General features: G+C 37.8%; 1 protein-coding gene across 4 annotated transcripts in view; it reads right to left on the reverse strand.

The window, feature by feature from the left end:
* Nucleotides 1–12,596, reverse strand: part of SYT1 (synaptotagmin 1) — a 522,467-nt gene that overhangs the window by 204,926 nt on the left and 304,945 nt on the right. The window lies entirely within an intron of this gene.

Here is a 12,596-nt window from a genome sequence, read left to right on the forward strand (position 1 = left end):
TTTCAGAGAGTGCTGCCTAAGGACAGCTCAGAGCTGAGTCATCTCTCCTAAATAACGGCCCTTGGCTGGAGGGAACTGCCATGTCCAAGGTTAAACCCACTTCCCCAGGGACAGCTCACATCCAGGGACTGGTGGATGCTGGTGTAAAGGCCTGGCCCCCTTCCTCAGTGTGATCTCTGAAGAGCCCTGTAGGATCAGGTAAAGCCTCTGGTGACTGCACTTCACTTCAGCAACTCCCTTTGTCCAAACCTGCTTTCTCCACTCCCTCAGCTGGAAAGCACTCCCCCCATAAGCTACCTCTGACTCGGAGCAGCTTCCCAGGGAATCCAACCTACGGCACCCACTCTGGAAGATGTTTGGGAAAAAAAAAACCCAAAAAAACCGGAACCACCGTCAAAGTTTCATTTAAATTCTTCCAAACCCAAGGATCCTTAGGTACTAAATGAAGTCTAGCAGCATTATCAAAATCTTGCGCAAGTTTGCAGATGTTTGAATGTCAGGCTTAGGTATATCTTGTCTCTGGTTTGAATAGATACTGTCTCTTGAAGGAAGGAAGAGGAAAGCCGGAGCATCTGTGGTCCCTCTCATGGCAATGACGGCTGACTCTGGCGATAGTCCCAGGACAAGATGAAAGATGGAAGGTGGTTTTCAGACCTTGGAGCAACTGGAAGCACAGCAGGCCACCTACCTTCAGAAATCATAAACAGTACAGGCTTCTGGGTCTTTTTCTTCTTTTTTTTCCAAAATAGATCTAGTTACCTCCAGATTTTACCCATTTAGTCACAAAAGCCTCCTAAGAGGTACAGAAAGAATTGTGCCGAAGGGTGTGGTTCTCAGGCAGTATCTGTCATAAATACTTTTGCACCTTGACTATAAGTGGGTCTGCAGCTGTACCTTGAGAATAGAATCTGCATCCCTATCCAACCCGAAAATACCACACTACACACACTGTGAAAAGGTGTATAGATGTTTATACCGGATGTGTCTCTGGGAAGAGCATGAGCAGGAAGGAAATATTGAACATTCACCAGCTGCATTTTCTAGGAATCTACTTATTTATGTAGTTGCCATTTTATTGAGGTTGAGGCATGACTGACTTACAGAGAGCTCTACTTATTTAATGTATACAACCTAGTGGGTTTGGAGGTAAGTATACACCCAAGAAAGCATCAGCACAGTCTCTAGTTCCTGGCTAAAGTGCTATAGGTCTTCTCTGTCCCTTCTTGTAAACTGCTTCTCTCAGTCACCTACAACCATATTGGTTCTCCTTCTCTCTCTTCTATTTCTTTCTCTCTCCTTCTCTCTGATCAAAACCCTCCTGCTCTCTGTTCTTACTTTTTTCCCTTCAAAGGTTTCATTTATCATGTACTAGGCATTTTATGTATGTTGAGTGTCTACTGAGCCCTATGCTTTATGTGGAGGCAGAGAAAAGGAGAATAAGACACCAATTCTCACCCTCAAGACAGCCCATGAGTTTCTCCCGCTCTCTTTCCCACCATTAAGGAAACTCACTGTGCCCTGCGATCGTATCTCTTGATACCAATAGTGGTAAATTGCAACTCACAGTTATCTTCTTGACGTAGTGAAACAATTGGGAACATGGCTCTGATTGCCAGGAGGCAGATGGAAAAGCATGATTAAGAAGTAACAAATAGGACCAGGAATTAGGGAATTTGGATCCAAAGGAAATAAGAGAGAGGTGTAGATGTGAGGTGCTCCCAAATAGTAGAATAGCTTAAAAGGCAAACATTTGTATTAAAAACCAGAGATCAAACTTTTTAAATGGCTAGCTACTCTTACTAGAGGTTGGAAAACTTTGACTTATTAACTTCCATTTTTCATATTTTTCATGTAAATTATTTCTTTTAAAATATAATTTAGTTTTTTAGATTTTCCAGTGTTCATCTCCTTCCATTCTTGTCTCCCCAAGACAAGCAGAGGCAGTTCCTCAAGATCCATCTTCCTTAAAGGCAGAGGGATACTGAGTATAACAAGAATTCAGTTATGTGGAATCTTACTATCACTGCTGGCCAGGCCCGTGCATTCTCAATCTGCTTGTTCCTGCCATTGATGTTCCAGTCAACAACTCACTGAAAGGCCATTTGAGGAAGGAATCTGAATCCTGGTTGTGGTCTGAAAGCTTTCTATTGTAAGCTTAACAATTAAACCAGCAGAATGAGAGCAGAATGGAAGATTTTGGAAGCATTAGTGGAACGATATTTATTTTTTTTAAGATTTTTTAAAATTTATTTTTTATTTATTTGACAGAGAGAGACACAGCGAGAGAGGGAACACAAGCAGAGGGAGTGGGAGAGGGAGAAGCAGGCTTCCCCGCTGAGCAGGTAGCCCAATGCGGGGCTCGATCCCAGGACCCCGGGATCATGACCTGAGCTGAAGGCAGATGCTTAATGACTGAACCACCCAGGCGCCCCTATGTGGAGCAATATTTAAAGAAATGCTTTATCCAACACTCGTGATAGCACAAAGGTAAATGGTGTGTAAAAGGAGATGGGCATCATTAACTCTGGATTGAGAACGGGTTTAGAAATTTTAAGAACTTACTAAGCAATTTATCTTGCTTTTAATTTCCTAATTTGTATGTATAAAAGTGACCCAAAATAAAATCCATCTAAGTCTGAATGGTTTTTCAGTTAAGTACGAAATAAAAATTCAAGTGATAAGAAACCATTTTTGACATAGTTTAGTTTGTAGCATTTTTTATGTATAAAATAATGGTGCATTTTGTAATTAATGGTTTCTTAGAGTACATAAAATATAGATTTCCTACAGAACAAAGAGAAAGCATTAGCATTGTTTACAAATAATGTATTATAAACCAATAAACTTGATAAAATTTTTTAACAAACTGAGTTTCTCATTCCCAGAAGATCAGTCACCACAATTATATTTAGCAATTGAAAGCAATATAAATTTCAGAAGAACTAGCTAAAATAAAAATAAATCCATGAGCCAAATGGAAACTATATTTAGTGCTACAATATTTCCCCCTTCAGACCTATAATATAGAGAGTAAAAGAATGGAAACAAGTAAATCATATCCAATTCAAAGCCCAAGTACTGAATTACTATAAAATGATACAGAAAATCAAGGAGTCTTAAACAAAATCAAAAACTTCCCACCTACAATAGGGAAATAAATCTTGAGAACTGGGATATGAGAGCAGTTTTAAAAAGCACTTAATGAATTCACAAATTTAATATTGTTTTTCTAATTGATTAACTGTGTACCCATTTCTCTATTAATAAAATATTTTATTGTTAGAGTTTTAAAAGCTGCCATTTGTTTTAAAAGCACCACTTAATGGAGAACTTTGATGGCTTGAAGGGGCCTCCTAAGATTTTATTAAGAATGGCAGAGTTGGGACGCCTGGGTAGCTCAGTTGGTTGAGCATCTGCCTTTGGCTCAGGTCATGATCCCAAGGTCCTGGGATTGAGTCCCGCATCGGTCTCCCTGCTCAGCGGGGACCCTGCTTCTCCCTCTCCCTGCAGTTCCCCTTACTTGTGCTCTTTCTGTCAAATGAATAAATAAAAAAAATCTTAAAAAAAAAAAGAACGAATGGCAGAGTCGTAATCAAGAAAAGCTAACAAAATAGCCTTTCAAGTGCATTGTAAAGATTTCAAATGGATTTCACAGTGTTTTAAAAATTGTATGGTAAGGGTCAAAATCTCTTTTAAAATTTTTTTGCTGGAAAAGGTAGACATGAAAACCTAGAGATGAAATTGATCTTGCATGGATCATTTTAACAGTTTTCAGTGACAATGCTCATTGTGTCCACTATTAATTGAAGTTACCTCTCTTTAACTTTTGCATAGTAAGATGAAACTAGATGCTTTTGGCAGTGATTGAAGAGATGCAGCTTAGCTGGATCAAGCTGACTGGCTCTCAAAATGTTTTCTATAGAAGCTACAGATAGATAATTTGGAATTCCCATTCTCCATTGCTTTGCTGAAACTCAGCTCTGAACTCTTGCTGTTTCAGAGCTGCAGGCACTTGAGAGAAAATCTAAGCTTGCAACTCAAAGCCCTCTTTTATCAAACTGTGCTCAAACTGCCATTGTTTTGTCACACAGTGAAGCAAAGCTTTAAAATCGATCCAGACACAGTTCAGATTGTGGCAAAAGTGATGAAAATTTCTGCAGTCTACAGTTAGAAATAGTGTATTAATAAATAAAAATAGTAACGCTTTATAAGGCCATACTATTAGCCAGACATGTTTATAAGAGCTTTAAACATATAAGCTCATTTAATGCTCATAAAATAAACCCTGTGAGTCAGGCAATATTATTGTCTGTCCGTCATAGATGAGAAAACATGCCAAAGGTTGCCCAGCTAGTAAGTGCTGGAGCAAGGATTTAGAGTGAAACAGCCTAGCTCCATGGAATTCTGCCTCCCTAATAAGTGAATAGATAGATGTTGAATGAATGAATAAATTGGGTGCCTGCAATGTGTCTGACATGATATTAAGTGCTTTGGATAAATTTCAAGTAGTTCATTCACCATCTGTATGCTTGAGGATGCATACAGATGGTTAGAATCCAATGTGTTATATGTTGTAGTAGAAATAATTATAGGAGGCTACTGAGAGGAGATACCAGATAGCAAACCATTGAGATTTAACATATCTGAGTGTAGTGGGGTCTGAAGACCAAGTTTATATGCTAGATATATATCTGTATATGTGTGTGTGTGTATGGGATATGGAGTATAGAAAGTGGTGATTTGGCTTATTCGTCTTCCTAAATTTTATTTTCTGTTGTGTGCCAACTAATCAATTTGGGGACATGAAGCCTGAATGAACAATAGCCACAATTTATAAAATATAAAATCATATGTCAACTGTTTACCTAATAGCTATTCAGTCTTTCTGATTTAAGATAAGCCCTATTGTTTTCAGGCAACTATTTCCTTATTCTCCACTCATGGATAAACTTCATTGTCTCTCTCTTTCTCTCTCTATATATCATTCATGGTAATCTCATTGTTTTTGTCTATGGTTGGCTATGGCACTGAAGGGCGTGTGATCCAGGTCGGGCCTGTTGTGATAGGAGAGGAAATCCGTTTGTGTAACACTGAGGAAGTTTTTCTACCTCTTAAAAATGGATACACAGAAAGCAGTATCTCTTCTGCTGGTGGCGGTTGGGTTTGTGTGTGGGACTTGGAAGAGCTTGCAGTCACATTGTGATCATGAGAGAATCTAGCAAAGAAGGCTGATGCTTTACAGATGAATGTTGACGGTAACCATGACCCTCATGATGCTCTTGTGCGGTTGTATTAACTACGGCTCTAAGCACCATACCTTGGAACTTCTTGCAATGGGAGATAATACATTTTCCTTATGGTTTAATCCATTTTGTGTTGGGTTTGCTGTTGCTTGCAGCCAAAAGTTAGTATATACAAATACTTTATAATCTGATTTCCCACAATAGCACAAATAAAATGTACTTTTCTATAGGCTGATTTTTTTTTTTACTATGCTATGCCAAATTGGCTTCTTGTTAATACCCTTTACCTGTGTATTACCTGGGCCTTTGACACCTGGTTTTTGGTTATCAATAAGTCTAAGAGGCACTCGTTACATTTTCTCTTATTCAGAACAAGGCTCTACCTACCCCACATCCTATGAATGAAGATGAAGATCATTGCCCTACATCCTATGGTGCTAGATAGATAAAACTGAATTAAACTGATTTGAAATATAAGAAAATTGGTTTTTGTGAGTGGTTTCATCTAATTTAGAAGATTTGAAAGGTTTAGGTAAGATACTGATTTTGTATATTCAAATTAAATGTTCTACCTTCTCTAATGTGCCCATCATTAATCAAAGTTTAAGTGAGGAGACAGTGAACAACTACACCTTGATCCAGTTGGGAGCACCTAAGAAGTAAATCAGGGGAGTCCAAGGTTTGGAAAGAATATTTGAAAGGCAGATAGCCTATTATGTTCATTATGTAGCATAGTCTCCAAGTGTTTCTTGGTGGGTTCTTTTTCTTTTGCTGCTGCTTCCTCCTCCTTTGCTTTTGGCTCTTATTAAGCAATGGCCTATTTTCTGTCTCATCATCAAGTCAAGGTTTGCTAGAGATGCATAGAACCATTTCATGTCTTTTCTTTCCTCTTGACAAACCCAGATCATACCACTTTAAGAAAGTGAGCTTAAGATCAGATTTCCTATCAAATACTATCAAGTCACCATCTCACATTTAAGCATCATTGTGCAAAATATGACTTTGATAAAAATCATTATCTGTGGATTTTTGTAAACTTTCATTTTGGCCAATAGTTGGATTTAATGCCATTTCCATCTGAGTGGCTCAGTAATAAGACTGATGAATATACCACAGTTTGCATCTCAGATCTTCAGAGAAAGAGTTCAGTGTAATAGTTTACATTGAGAAGCAAGATCTGTAAATACTTTCTCATCATAAGCAAGCATGCTGGCTTCCTGACGGCAATATATGGAGCTAAATTGTCTTTTCATTTTATATTCAGTAATTATAAACACTATAATTTCTTTAAAATAAAGCCATTCTATAGGCAATCCTCTCGTGTTTTTAGGCCCTTTTCCCAAATTATTGATCAAAATTTAATATTATGACATACTAAAAGAAAACTAAAAAGTGATCTAAAGTACTTGTCCTGAATGTACCCAACTTCCTCATTGGAAGGTGGTAGATAACTTTTAATCTGAAAATGCCATATTATCATGACTTTTTAGTATTAAGTAGAAATCCTCTATCTTACCGTAGAACAACAGGTAAGGGCAGATTTGCAACATTCCCTATTGTGCAGGTCAAGATCACTGGTGATCAGAATCTCAAGTTTGTTTCATCAGTCTGGTTATAAACTACGATGATTTTGTTGGGAGGAAATACATTTGTATTTAGCCAAGTTTTTTTCTCTTCCATGCTGTTAATATACCACTGCTTTTCCTTAAAATGGTTAATGCCAACATGTAAAATCTCAAATAATATCCTCCTGGCTAAGCAGATATTTCAGAGTGAGGGCACACTGTTACTTTTATAAATTCATAACTGGATATTATATTACGGACAAACTAACACTTTTACTAAGATAAAAGTGTACTGATGGCATGAATAAAATGTGAGTGTTGATTTTAATCATCCTAGAGTCACCCTGTATTACAGGTGAAATATAGAATAAAAATAGGAGACATGACTTAATAAAATTCTGCTTGTTTACTGGATATTTCGTTCATAGAAATCACTCAGGGGCTTTTGCAATCAAAGACAAAATCAATTGGAAAAAAAAATCCCTGAAAAAAAAGATGTGTGAAAGCTTTGTGCGTTAACAACAACAACAACAACAAAACCCAGTAAGAGTGCTAGCAAAGCACCACTAAAATAAATGCAGCAAAATTATAAAGTCAAACTGAAATATGAGATTTTTAAAATGGCAGCTTAATATCAGAGAATTTTCCAGGCTAGAAGTAGAAAGAAAAGGCAAAATGTAGCTTTACTAGAAAGTTTAAAGCTTCAGTCAGAGAAAAACAAATACCATATGATTTCACTCATACATGGAATTTAAGAAACAAAACAGATGAACATAGGGGAAGGGAAGGGAAAATAAGATAAAAACAGAGAAGGAGGCAAACCATAAGAGACTCTTAATTATAGGGAACAAACTGAGTGTTGTTGGAGGGGAGGTGGGGGGGATGGGGTCACTGGGTGATGGGCATTAAGGAGGGCACCTGATGTAATGAGCACTGGGTGTTATATAAAACTGATGAAATCACTGACCTCCTGAAACTAATAACACACTATATGTTAACTAACTTGAATTTAAATAATAAAAAAAGAAAGTTTAAAGCTGCAAAGATGAAAATAATAACAGCATACCTAATGGAATGCAATTCCAAATTTTGCAGGTTAGGACACATTAAGTGCAATTTGAAGGAGAATCAGCAATTGGGAAGTTGATAGAGCATTTCAATGGTGAAATATGGAGGTTCGCTTCAAATCCAGAGTGAATAGAAAACCTACACAATATTGGGCAGGCATTGTTCCTGAATCTTTTCTATCACAAAATGCTGACAAGTGAAGAGCGAGCAGGCAGGCAGCTGGTAGGGAGAAAGCGGATATGGAGCATTCAGTGTTGAAAAAGGGGGGCATGCAAAATCCTGCTGTTATTCATGCTAACAAGTAAGGAAGCAAGCCAGCATTCTGCAGACGGTGTTGGAGAGAAGAAGTTCTCTGTAGAAATCAGCTGATGAAGATGGCACTTTATAGAAGTCCATCATCAAGAACTGAGCAGCCCTGAGGGAGAACGCGGGATCCCAGATGAGGGAGGAAGGTGGAGGGTAGAAGAGGAGGTGTAGAAGGACTGAGGCAAGCGAGCAACAGCGGGAGTCTCTGCTGCTCTTGAGGCTTCTCTCTTGGCCAGGCTGGTTAGAGACTAGAAACACGTCCTCAGTGAGGGATGCCTGGGACTTGACATCAGAATGTCAGCCGACTTCAGAATGTCCATGTACAAGGTTTGCAGGTCCCCAAATCCATGCAGCCTTCTCCTTTCTTACAATGGCCGGTCTCCATGATGTCTGTACATTGTGCTGCATATGTAGTTTAGACCCAAGTCTTCTATTAACAACCAGCTTGGGGGAAAAAAATGACTTAAATCTTTAAGTATTGTCTTTATGAATAGACCTAAAAAAGCGAAAAGCTATAACAAGTTCTCCCCACGTGGCCATTCTGTCATCTTTCACACTTATATCTTCTTTCTCGAAGCTTTTATCTACCTCTCTACTCCCTTGACACTTCTCACCATAGACATTTGTGCTATTGCATAAGACAGAAAACTCCTATAAAATTAATGTTCAACTTGATTTATCTAGTACTGTCCAAAGAGGGATCATGCTGTTTCAAGATAATTTTTAGTGTAATTCTACAAGTAAAGAAACCATTTATATCAATAAAATACTTGTTTTCTGTGTATTGCATAAAATCAATTTATATTCAAATATTTGGCTACTGCCAGATCAATGTCTTTTAGAGAGCTTAGAAACAATAGTACCGTAGAGATTAACTGTGAAACGTTTTGCTCTTTGAAGAACTAAAACAGAAAATAAAATATTTACGGGATAGCAAAGTAATGCTTTGGTAGAACACTTTGGTAGCTGTGGGTCACTTCTGAATTAACAATTTTCTACTGCCCGTTCTTGAAATTGATGGATTTTCCCCCCTGGTTTTGATTTACTTATTCATTAACTAAAGGGATTAGTAAAATTAATTAGAGCACGAAAGTTGATATAAGTACCAAACACCACAGACAAGGAGCTGAGAATATCAGTTTGCTTTTCCTCATGGTTAAGTCCTAGAATTAAATTGCAAAATGGAATTTTATAACAAATTTCTACAAGATTTTTACTTAAAGGTTAGGAAAACTTGTGTGGGATGAGATGAATTCTTTCTTGTTTTGGTCTAGAAGTTTAGAATTTTCTATTATTTTTACATTCTTTTGGGGGCATGGTAGTGATATTTGTTTGCCTTCCTTATTTCTTGGCTGTTTTATTTGTATCTATCAGAGTTTTTTAGGCAGGAAATTATTCATCAAAGTACAGTGCTACCTTTTAAAAAATATAAATTTTCTCTAAGGGATTGCATTTGAGTAATTCTAGAGCATTACTCTCAGAATGTGTTTGGATTTTAAATATTATGCATACACACATGTTAACTAACATCAGCATTTTATTTGTTCCTTTGCTGACGTCTGGGCAAACTAGCAGATGTGTGAAACTGATCAGGGATTTACATTCTGAGCTGAGGTAGCTTTGATCATTATTAAGTCAGGAGAGGCTAATCTCCAAGCTTAAAACTTGGTAAAATTATGGCTTTAAATTTCTTCTTATCACTTGCTTTAAAAGAAATAGAATTTAGGGGTGCCTGGGTGGTTCCATCGGTTGAGCATCAGGCTCTTAATTTCGGCTCAGGTCATGATCTCAGGGTCCTGGGATGGAGCCCTGCTATAGGCTCTGCACACAGTGGGGAGGGTACTTGAGGATTCTCTCTCTCTCCCTCTCTTTTTGCCTCTCCCTCTGCACACACATGTGTGTGCACGCTCTCTCAAAATAAATACGTCTTAAAAAAAAGAAATAGAATTTATATTAATGTTCTTGACCATCTTGCCTTTTTCACTGCTTAAATGAAATGTTCTTGACCATTTTCATTCTTTTCTTTCTGCTTTCTTATTCCCTGGAGCAGACGCAACCTTAGTCTCTTGACAGGTTTAAACTTCCCAAATATTCTGCATGAGCTAGGACTTGGAGTTCACTTAGAGCTAGGCTATTAGTCCACCATGATTTCTATCCTTACCCTGATTTTTACATTATGATATTGCAACAAAAACAATCTAGAATTTGACATGGCCTGAGGATCCCATCAAATTCTATCTCTTCAAGTTGACTCATGTGCTCTTGGTGGTAGGTTTATCAGTCTCCTAAATCTTAGAATATTCCTACATATTACATCTTTCTATTTATTTTTTTAAGATTTTTTTTTTATTTATTTGACAGAGAGCACAAGCAGAGGGAGAGAGGAGGAGAAGCAGGCTCCCTGCTGAGCAAGGAGCCCGATGTGGGACTCGATCCCAGGACCCTGGGATCATGACCCGGGCCGAAGGCAGCTGCTTAACAAACTGAGCCACCCAGGTGTCCCTTACATCTTTCTAAATACAAATTATCAACAAAACACGGACCCCAAAGAAGACCCCAGGTTGCAACTGAATGTTTGTTTCCAAAAATTTCCAACCTTAGACCCGCAGAAGGGGAGTTACAGAATTGCATCCTCTAATTAACAATTTTGAGCTTTTCAAGAACACTTCAGCCACATCATGTCAAAGCTAAAATCAGCAGACTTCCAAAACCATGAACACAACTTGACTGGTTTTGACAGTCTATTTATTAATTGCTGCCAAACTATAATTATTACTGCATTAACGTCACGTATCTGCAGAAGAGCAGCGTCAACTAAGCATCTGCCTCGAAAACTTGAATGTAAATTTATTTCTTTAGGTTTTATCACTGATCTTTACTGTTCTTAATATTTTCAGGCAATTTCATCTACAATCTCAAATAAATTATAGAAACTGGGACTAATTGTTCCCCTAATTGATTGACTCTCTTACCTCCTGTTGTGTGTACAATGCATGTCATCCCGGCTGTACAGAGCAACGGGAGGGAAAATATTAATCACAGAACAATTAGTTCTGATCTAAATCTCCCCTGCCCCCACCTCTGGAAGGGAAAAGAGCCTTCCCAAAAGTTAAAGGGACACATTTCCTCTCTGTAGTTATTGCTAAAGGAAAATAAATACAGGTTAGACTGATTGTCCCCCTCCCACATATAGTTTAAATTCTAAATTAGAGTTCTCTAAGTTTGGCAGGAGCTCCCAGACATTATAATTAGGACTAGTATCCCTTGATCCCTTCAGTTCCATGTACCTGTTTCCATGGTCAACACAGGTTAGGGCAATGAGTTGTTTCTTGGTATACTTTAATCACTAGGCTGAGCAGGGCATGTATATTCCCAACGGTGTTTCCTTTACCTAACATTTGGCACATAGAAATTGCTTAATAAGTACCTGTTGAATGAATGAATGGATAAGAATTTATAGTCTTCATATATAAACAATGCCTGCAGTTTTAAGGTTTCCCTGCGCCTGGAGGCACTTCTCTATAAGAAATCCGTAGCTAGAGCAATTAAACAGAGATAGTGGTTTCAACCTTGCCTTCTCTAACTTTACATAACCTTCTAAAAGGAAAAAGTAGAAAACTTCATGTTTATGTTTGTGTTTAGCTCCTCCCAAACTGAACTGCATAAGAAGGTTGATTGTGTGACGAAAATGTGAACTGGGCACATTTTGATCTGTGATCGAAAATGTGAACTTTGGGCACACAAACCCTTGCTGTCAGTCTTTCCTTATCCAACTTTGGGCATCCTCTTTCCTCCCCATAATCAATCCCAAAGCCTGATGATGACCATGGGGTCACCTTACTGGGTGTCACATAGTTTCTATGTCTTTCTGAATTTCTGCATGCTGACTCCTCACTTGTACTGCATTCTCTCTTCCAGGGTTCTCTCTCTTTCTTTGAGTTATATGATATACAAGGGATAACTTTGAATTAAACATCTGGGAGCCTGACTGTCTGACTTAACACAAGAAAATATGGCATTGCTTTTTAAAATAAATATTTAAATAACCATAGATGTAGTTTTCTTTTGGTGGAGTGAAAAGCTAAACATTTTGAAAGCAGATTATAGACAAGAATAGGCAACAATTAGTTAAGAAAGGAAGGAGAACGCAAACACTTTTTCAAAGATTTTCGTATTTTCTACAAATGTAGGAAAGTTGCTACTGAAGGTACATCAGGCATTTACATCTAATATAACAAGAGGAAAAGGCAAAATCAAAGACCCAGCGAATAGAGAACAGGTTTCATTGTCTGACATGCCCTTACAAATTAAAAGGGATAGCAATAAATATGCAAAATGGGTTTAGTTAACAATAGGGATTTCCTCACTTAATTTATGTTCTAATCAGGGCTCCAAGGTTAACAGAATTGGTGTT

Source organism: Zalophus californianus, chromosome 9, assembly GCF_009762305.2.
Source record: "Zalophus californianus isolate mZalCal1 chromosome 9, mZalCal1.pri.v2, whole genome shotgun sequence".
NCBI lineage: Eukaryota > Metazoa > Chordata > Mammalia > Carnivora > Otariidae > Zalophus > Zalophus californianus.